We start from the raw sequence: 9,644 nt of genomic DNA, 5'->3' as shown, positions 1-9,644 counted from the left end.
CAAACTTGAGGGTATTAATAATAATAATAATAAAATAGGGCATGCAGTTAGGAGGGGGATGGGTAGGAGGTCTCTGGAGGAATTTGGAAGAAGGTAGGGGGGAGCAGATAAGGTCAAAAGACTTGAAGGAGTCTGGTGGGTAGCAGAACTGTCTGCCCAGGGTCACTCCTTTAGAAAGCCAACCCTACCTACGCTTGCGGAATTCCAGGACTGAAAGTCTCTCTGAATCCTGTCCTAGGGCCTCTCTGCCTTCTCTTAGTCCCAACCCTGTCTTAGAGACCAAGTTTTACCCTTCTTAGAATAAAAACACTCCAGGACCTTAGGCTAAGTTTGAATCGGAAGGTTTATGTGTGGGAGTCTCACTAGAAAATTCAATCCCAAGGACCAACTACAGCTCCAGGACAGCAAAGCCCAGGGGAGAGGTGACCAATGCCAAAGTGACCTATGGAATTGGCCATCACCAAGTACAGTGAATTCCCCAAACCATAGACTGTGGCATGGAAAATCACAAAGCTGGTACCTCAGCATCTCGGGGAAGGATGAGGAAAGAAGTGAGGAATTGGGCATTGGCTTCCGTCCTTCACTGAGCAAAGTTTATCCCTCGGATCCATGAACTTCCCATACTGTCAAATTATGCTGTAGCTGAACTCTTAGACCTGAACTTGGAGTCATGTTTTAGACTTGTCCTGTACATTTCAACACACACACACAGACAGACAGACACACAGGCAGACAGACAGACACACATACAGACACACATAAACACACACAGACAGAGAGAGAGAGAGACAGAAAGACACACAGAGACAGACACACAGACACACATACAGACACACACACACACACACACACACACACACACACACACCTGTGGGATCACACCATTAGCATGCTCACAGTACAAACTCTAATCTGAATATCTACCCCAGCAACTAAAACATTATGAGTCAAACCCAGAGGAATACTTCCCACATAGTTGGCCCCAGGCCTTTAAACATCGGCAAAAGTGCAGGAAATATGTGTGGATTGCTCCTCTCTCATTGAAAGCCAAGACTTTTTTGGACTCCTGGGCAGATTTGAGCATTTAAAACACCAGGGTAAGAAAAGAGACAGGGACACATTTGAGAACTCGTCACGTCTTCCTCAGAGAGCCTTTAGGGAATAGATTCTTTCATAAAGAAGCATTTCCTAACCAAATGTCATTCGTGTGTGTGTGTGTGTGTGTGTGTATGAGAGAGAGAGAGAGAGAGAGAGAGAGAGAGAGAGAGAGAGAGAGAGAGAGAGAATCTGGGATAACTCAGTTGCCTTCACAACACTGACAAACAGAAACAAGGAGGACTCAGCAGGTCATTTCACTCTCTACCAGTGGGGCTGGGGACACTCTAGAGGGACGTCGGTAGGCTGAGGAACAAGGATTTGCTACTCCTTTTGTTTGCCAGAGTCCCACTTTTGTGTCACATTGCCAGAGCAGTGTCATGATTTCCACCTTGAAAAATCTACAATGACTGGAGAGGACTCTGCTATCACGTACCATGCCTTTTCAGGCATAGTAAGCCTGCCCCTCCCCCTCATGTCACTTCCCACTTTTCCAGGTGAGGTGTGCGTGTGTGTGTGTGTGTGTGTGTGTGTGTTTAACCAACCAAGGTCAAGAAGTAATAAATGGAAAGTTCCAGAAACAAACAATGCATCCATTTTAAATGATACTCTGTTCTGAGCATTGGGAAGGATTCCCAATCTGTTGTGCACTGTCCTGGAGGGCAGGAATCACCACAGATCCTGCTTGCCAAGACCGTCCACTGCACGGCAAGTTGGAGGCTAGCCTGAGACATAAGAGATTCTTGTAAGGTGGGGAAGAAAGGAATAGAGACTTGTATTATGGTTTCTACAGAGACAGAGAGATACATCTCAAGAAACTGTAGTGACTAGCAGGCCTGAGTGGAGGAATACAGCCTCAATCTTGACTTTCTTCCTTGTCTGGAAGACCTCAGTTTTTGCTCTTACGGCCTTTGGCCACATCGGACAAGGGTCGTTCGCCCTAACACATCAACAAGAGAATGGAATCTGGATAAGGTCAACTTGCTGTCTATATTGACTGCATCTACAGACTCCATCACAGCCACGGACAGACAGTTTGACAGAGTAACTGGGTAGTGATACTCAACCACACAGATGAATAAAACCAACCAACTCACATATATAAAATATTTCCCAAAAGCTACCTGGTCGTCTTACTGATGGTTTTGCCCAGTGAAAAGTTGCCTACTTTCGTTGTATGCAGATTGTTCGGTTAAGAATGTGTTTCTAACTGCTGTTGGTGGGGGCGTGGACATCCCACAGCACGGCTGTAGTGTTCAGAGGGCAGCTTTGTGGAGTCGGCTCTCTCCTTCCACCTTGACAGAAAGTTGGGTGGTCAGACTCATGAAGCAAGCTCCTTTACCCACTGTACCTTCCTGCCAACCACGCTGGAGGTTTGGAAGTTTTAAGCGGGGCCAGCTCTTTGCTGGTCATAGTCCAATTCAGCAATGTCATTTAAGTGTATTGCACTCAGGGCATAAAAACGTTTATGGCCTTTGACACATTCTGTCAAATTACTTTGTAAGAATTCATAACAACATACGAAGGGTCAGTAATTTTTTTGGTTAGCTTTGCTATGCCACACTGATGGTCAGCCAAGATGATATGATGGTTTAGCTTTAATTATTGGTAAATGGAACATCTCCTAAGTGTGTACTTGAATGAATAAAATTAACCACTAGGCATAGGCTTACCTTTAATTCCTGACCACGTGATTCTAGTTCTTTTCATTCCAGGGGAAGGGATCATTGTAGGTTTAAAAAATATTTTTCTAAAGTAATTAATTATATTGAAAAATCATAGTGTTTCTTTTCGAAGATTTTTTTTTTTTCGAGACAGGGTTTTTCTGTGTAGTCCTGGCTGTCCTGGAACTCACTCTGTAGACCAGGCTGGCCTCGAACTCAGAAATCCGCCTACCTCTGCCTCCCAAGTGCTGAGATTAAAGGTGTGTGCCACCACACCCGGTTCCTTTTTGAAGATTTAATTGTAATGAACTTGTTTATAAACCCTAAAGGTTTGAGGCAATGCAGGAGAAAGGGTCAGGGCAGGGGAGCTGATAGAAAAACTAAAAGTCATGATAGTAATTAACGCACTTTAAATACATTAGCGATGGAAAAGAATGCACAAGGAAGTGTGGAAGGAAGTGCATCCGAGTGTCCTGTAATGTCAAAGGACAAACGCTTAAAGACCAACATTGGCTTTATTTTCCATTCTTGAATTGCAAACATCTACTCTGTTTTATGGGATAAAGAGTTTCCTGCGTCCAGAATAGAAAACAAAGCCAATTAAAATCTTCAAATTGTTGCATTGTCGCCCTTTGACAGTGGCTATAGTCGATTGTGGGTATTTTTCTCTCTCATTACCCAATAAAATTGCCCATAAAAGCATTGTGTAATGTTTTCATTGGAATGAGAGGTTTTGTTTTGTTTTGTTTTTTAGAATTCTATATACCTGGGAGACTTTGGGGAATTCACAATAAAATCTGTATTGTTTAGAACTAGATGACATGTTGGGCTTCTCTCTGGATATCTTCATTTTGTATTTACCAGGGAGGCTGTGGCTGTCTGAATTGAGCTCCATTGTGTTTTCTGCTATCATCTCCAGATTCCATGTTGTGTTGTCCATTTTCATTGTCCTAATGAAATACCTTGAGATGTTAAAACATGAAGTTTCCCACTGTGGCCCCTCCTTGACCTCTTTCTCCATGAACGAAGCCCATTTGCCATGGCCTCTCTGTGGTCCCGTGTCTCCTTCCATCGGATCCCTCCTGTCAGCTAACCCCACTGGATTCCTCCTCTCAGCTAATCACACTGGATCCCTCCTCTCAGCTAACCCTACTGGATCCCTCCTGTCAGCTAACCACACTGGATCCCTCCTGTCAGCTAACCACACTGGATCCCTCCTGTCAGCTAACCACACTGGATCCCTCCTGTCAGCTAACCCCACTGGATCCCTCCTGTCAGCTAGCCACACTGAATAGCCTTCTGAGTGCTTACTGAACACTTGCAGATATTCTCTGGAAGGATAACTCTTCCAACTCTTCAGCCATTCTGGAAAACAGTTATGTGGGTGAGTGTTTTCCTTGCGTGCATGTACGCGCACTATGTGCATGCCTGGAGCTCTCAAGGTCAGAAGAGAGAATCGGATCCCCTGGAACTGCAGTTACGGATCATTTTTGAATTACCATGTGGGTGCCGGGAACTGAACCTAGGTCTTCTGCAAGAACAGTAAGTGTTCTTAACAACTGAGCCTTCCCTCCAGCCCCATTTTGCCCATTGTTACCTGAGTGAGCTGTTAACTTTTAAGAATTCTCCAGGGCTGGTGAGATGGCTCGACTGGTAAGAGCACCGACAGCTCTTCCGAAGGTCCTGAGTTCAAATCCCAGCAACCACGGGGTGGATCACAACCACCTGTAATGAGATCTGACGTTCTCTTCTGGTGCATCTGAAGCTATGTATAATAATAAATAAATCTCTGGGCTGGAGCAAGCAGGGGCTGAGGGAGCAGAGTTGACTGGAGCGAGCAGAGCCAACCAGAGCAAGCTGGGTTGACTGGCGTGAGGAGAGGTCCTAATTCCCAATTCAATTCCCAACAACCACATGAAGGCTCACACAACCATCTGTATAGGCACAGTGTACTCATTAATATACATAAAGTAAATAAATCAATCTTTAAAAAAGAATTCTTCGTATATTCCTTATCACACATGGTTGCAGATATGTTTGGCCATGCTGAGGGATGTTCTTCATGCTTTACTGGTGATGGGTACAGCACAAGGGTTTTTATTTGGATGAAATTCAGTTTATTGTAATTCATCCTGCTTCTTTTCTCTTGTTGCATGTGTGTGTGTCCTTTGTGTCACTTCTAGGAAGTTGTCGAGTCAATTGTCCTGAAGAGCCATTTCTGTGTCTTCTCCTAAATTTATTTTTATTATTATTTTTATCTCATGAGACAGGTGTTCTGCCTGTATGTGTCTACGGTACCATGTGCGTGTTTATACCTACAGAGGCCAGAGAATGCCCTGGAACTAGAGGTAAGGATGGCTATAAGCTGCGATGAGGGGGATGGGAACTAAAGTAAGGTCCCCTGAAGAGCAGTCAGAGCTTATAAACACTGAGCCATTTCTCTAAGCCATCACATGAGGTTAAGCTCTTACATTTGGGTCTATGGCCTATCGTGAATAAATTTTTTATGTACAGTGCAAAAGCATCTCTATTTTTAAAAAAACATGGTTACGCAGTTGCTTCACTATTTGTTTAAATGTTTCTTTTACATTGAGTTGTCTTGGCCTCCTTTGAAATTCAGTTGGCTACAAGTTTAACATACTTTGGGTATTTTAGTCATTTTGTCCCATTTATCTACATGTCAGTCATGGAGCTAGTTCTGTTCGGTCCTGGTTACTTACAGCTTCGTAGTGAGTTTTAATATCTATAAATTCCAGCCCTGTGTCTGCTCACATTATTCTGAGGCCTGGTGTTGCTCTGTAGCCCTGGCTGGCTTTCAACTCTCCTCTTGCCTCTGACTCCCGTGGGATGTATTACCACACCCAAGCTGTGTATCTGCCACTTTTAATCTTGGAGATACTTAATTTTCTCAATTTCAGTTTTTTTTATTCTGTTCAACAATGATATAAAGAATACATAGTTAGAGTTACATAAAAAGAAGAATATATTCTCACATCCTAGAGATAAATGGATTGGTCTGAAGTCATGGAAAGAAGTAGTCACTATTATCATATTTCAACTCATTTAATCCACCAAGGAAGTCTTGCCTCAGAGAATACACTTCTGCAAACCAGTCAGAGTCAGTTCCTCACTTCTGAAATCCAGCCGCTTGGGAAAACACTCATTCCATACAAGGTTAAAGAGGACAGACTCCGTTGTCAAATAAGTTCAGGAAGTAGTTGCTATTTTACGCCTTCTTGGAGGTTCACTATGCCTGTCTTGGGTCCATTTCCTAGGCAACAGACTGGGATGGAAGGGTGTGTGCAGCTGGGATGCTGGGTGGCGCCCTTTGACACACCTCTTAGAAGTGATGACTGGAGAAGCACTGTGGGAGCTGTACTTCAAGCTGGGGAGCAGTGCCAGCAGGAGAACTTGGAGGTCAACACTCTTGCCAACGCTCCTCCAGCTGACCCCGCAAAGGGCTCTGGAGCTGGAATAGGCCTTCAGCGTGGCCCTGCCCTCAGCCAAGAGGGATCTCATTTCTGTCAGGCTGTGCCAGGGGAAAAGAGGAGGAAGCATGGGCAGTTCCACTCCATCCTGCCAGGACAGCCTTCAGAAGTGGATAGAACTTTAATGAACTGTCGTCGAGCCAAATGTCCATCCTTCAGATGGCAGAGTGAATAACCTGCCCAGGGGCGGGACGGTGGGTGTGGCTTTGTACAGGGAAGCACTTTGAGAGACACTTTGGGTTCACTGTGGTGTAACTGTGGGCTTTTCCACGAATGCCTCCGTTCCTGAAATAATGACTCTTGAGACTTAATATTTATGAAAAAATGCCTGGGCCATAAGCTAGGGCTTGCTCCCCGACTAGCTCATAACTTAATTAACCCATTTATTCCATCCTGAGTGCCACGTGGCTGGTTGCCTCTTCTCCGTTTCATGTGTCTGTCTCGTTCGAGTTTGGAGTGGATCTCCTCTGCACCTGACTCTATCCGAGTTCCTCTCTCCCTACCAGAACTTTCACCTCCCACCTCCCACCTCTTGCCTCGGCTAATAATTTGGGGAGGAATCATGATGTTCCTCCCCAAAGACAGGGGTCACTTCATCAACACAACCAAGACATTTATTTCTACCACTCAGGTAACTCCAAAGGTTTTTGAAATTCTTTGACAGAAATGGAGACCAAAATCTAATGTTCCTTCTTATTCTATAGCTCAGCATCATATTACTATTCTGAGCTATCTTGTGTGTTTTTGTTTGGTTTGGTTTGGTTTGGTTTTCGAGACAGGGTTTCTCTGTGTAGCTCTGGCTGTCCTGGAACTCACTTTGTAGACCAGGCTGGCCTCGAACTCAGAAATCTGCCTGCCTTTGCCTCCCGAGTGCTGGGATTAAAGGCGAGCGCCACCACACCCGGCCTTGTGTGTTTTTTTAACCTGGCTTACTTTGCTTACCCTAGTTAACTACTCCTTCACATGACCCAGGAGCCCCATTTTATGGTCCTTACCTCCTCTTAGATATGCAAACTCCGCCCTGAAGAGACACTTCCTCTATTTCTCTTCCATCCTGAATGTCCATGTCTGGGTTACAGGGTGGGCTATGTAATTTGAATGTCCTATGGTATTCCTGTTTCAATACATTAAGAATCCCAAGGCCGGAACGTTGAGCATGAAGCCAGCTATGGGTCCTGCAAGCACAGGTCAGAAGCCCATAGAACCGGGTTTCCCAGTGTGATCTCTCCAGCCTTGATTTGGCTCAGGATTCAAAGGAGCAGGCACCCGGCTTATCTGGTCCACATCTTTTTCTTCTCCCTTGACTCTCACATCTAATGCTTCAGAGTCTTTCCACGCCATACTCTCTTCAGCCAACCCAGCACAAGCTGTCATCACCCATCACCCAGAAGTTTGCCTAGTTACCCACCCCCCTGCCTTCCATCTGGCTTCTTGCAAAGACAGCGGATGGTGTCTAAATGCCAATCCCATAGTCCTTCCACCCGCAATCCCCAGGGCCCTCTTGCCCTGTGTATAGCACATTTCCACCCAGGCACTCCTTATGGGTAAAGTTCAAGTACCTTCACAAAGCACAGCCCACAAGCCCTCCCACTTACTTTTCTTTTCTTTTCTTTTTTTTTCTCTCTTCCATTTCCTCTTTCCAAACCCTACTGTATACCCCTCCCTATTCTCCTTCAAATTCCAGACCTCTTTTTTTGACTAATTGTTAATGCATGTATATATGTATATACATATATTCCTAATATAATCAGTTCGGTACATATAATGTTATGTGTATGTAGGCTTTTTTAAAAAAAGGTTTATTTATTTATTATATGTAAGTACACTGTAGCTGTCTTCAGACACTCCAGAAGACGGCGCCAGATCTTGTTATGGATGGTTGTGAGCTACCATGTGGTTGCTGGGATTTGAACTCAGGACCTTTGGAAGAGCAGACGGGTGCTCTTACCTGCTGAGCCATCTCACCAACCCTCTTTTCTTTTTTTTTTTTAAAGATTTATTTATTTATTATATGTAAGTACACTGTAGCTGTCTTCGGCCACTCCAGAAGAGGGCGTCAGATCTTGTTACGGATGGTTATGAGCCACCATGTGGTTGCTGGGATTTGAACTCTGGACCTTTGGAAGAGCAGTCGGGTGCTCTTACCCACTGAACCATCTCACCAGCCCCCCCACTTACTTTTCTATTCCCAACCCTCACCATGATTCTTTCCATCCTGGTGGCCATTCTGTCTTCTCTGTCCTTGTGTACTAGAAGCTAAAGCTCTCAGGCAGAGAGCCAGACTTGTTGACAAAAATCCAGGGCAAGTCAGATGAGTAGAGTCTGTGGGGAAATGGGAACAGCTGTGCAGAGGACCTAACCTGGCTGTGACATTGTGACCATGGTGGAGCAGGAGAGTGGGCGAACACTCAAACTAGTCAACCAAGACGTTTGGTGTTGTTTCACCTCGATTGAGGGACTTGCTTGCTGTCACAGTTAGGGTTTTACTGCAGTGAACAAACACCATGACCAATGCAACTCTTATAAAGGACAACACTTAATTGGGGCTGGCTTACAGGTTCAGAGAGTCAGTCTATTATCATCAAGGTGGGATCATGGCAGTGTCCAGGCAGATATGGGGCTGGAGGAGTCAAAATTTCCACCTCTTGTTCTCAAGGCAGCTAGCCTACTTCCACAGTGACATACTTCCTCCAACAGGAACACACCTCCAAATAGCGCCACTCCCTGGGCCAAGCATATTCAAACCACCACACTTGCCTTAAAGATCAAATAAGCCCTGTGCATAAATACTCAGGATATCTGGAGGGCAGCAGCTAGCACTGGGGGAGCCTGGTCAGTGTAACTCACATGGGTTTCCCTTCTTCCAGCCCCTGCTAACCACCTACTTCCTGCTCTCCTTTTCTTGTGCTTCAGATTTCTGTTACATGTCAGCTAGAGCTGACAAAGGCTTCTACCTACCTCATATCACCTGTATATCGGTCTACCTCTACTACTCAAGTTTGTCCACTACTCTACTGTCTCTTGAAAGATTCCCAAACTCTCCTAGAGAATCTCATTGCCCCAGAGCATCACTACAGTACCCCAGGCACGAACCACTGCCATCGCCAAACGTAGGAGAAGAGATGAGCATCATAGCTAGACTCTAACTCCTCAAGTCTAAGCAATCAGTAGAAAGAAGAGCAGCTGGCCTTGCTCTGCTCTGGGAGACGCCTGGAAAGGACTCTTTCACAGAAGCCTGGAGACCATGCTGTATCCAGGCTTACACAGGGGCTTGAAGCTTAGAGCCGGGCGTGGTGGCACACACCTTTAATCCCAGCACTCGGGAGGCAGAGGCAGGCGGATTTCTGAGTTTGAGGCCAGCCTGGTCTACAAAGTGAGTTCCAGGACAGCCAGGGCT

This window comes from Mus pahari, chromosome 11 (genome assembly GCF_900095145.1).
Source record: "Mus pahari chromosome 11, PAHARI_EIJ_v1.1, whole genome shotgun sequence".
In the NCBI taxonomy this organism is placed as follows: Eukaryota; Metazoa; Chordata; class Mammalia; order Rodentia; family Muridae; genus Mus; species Mus pahari.
This window is presented reverse-complemented; position numbering follows the sequence as displayed.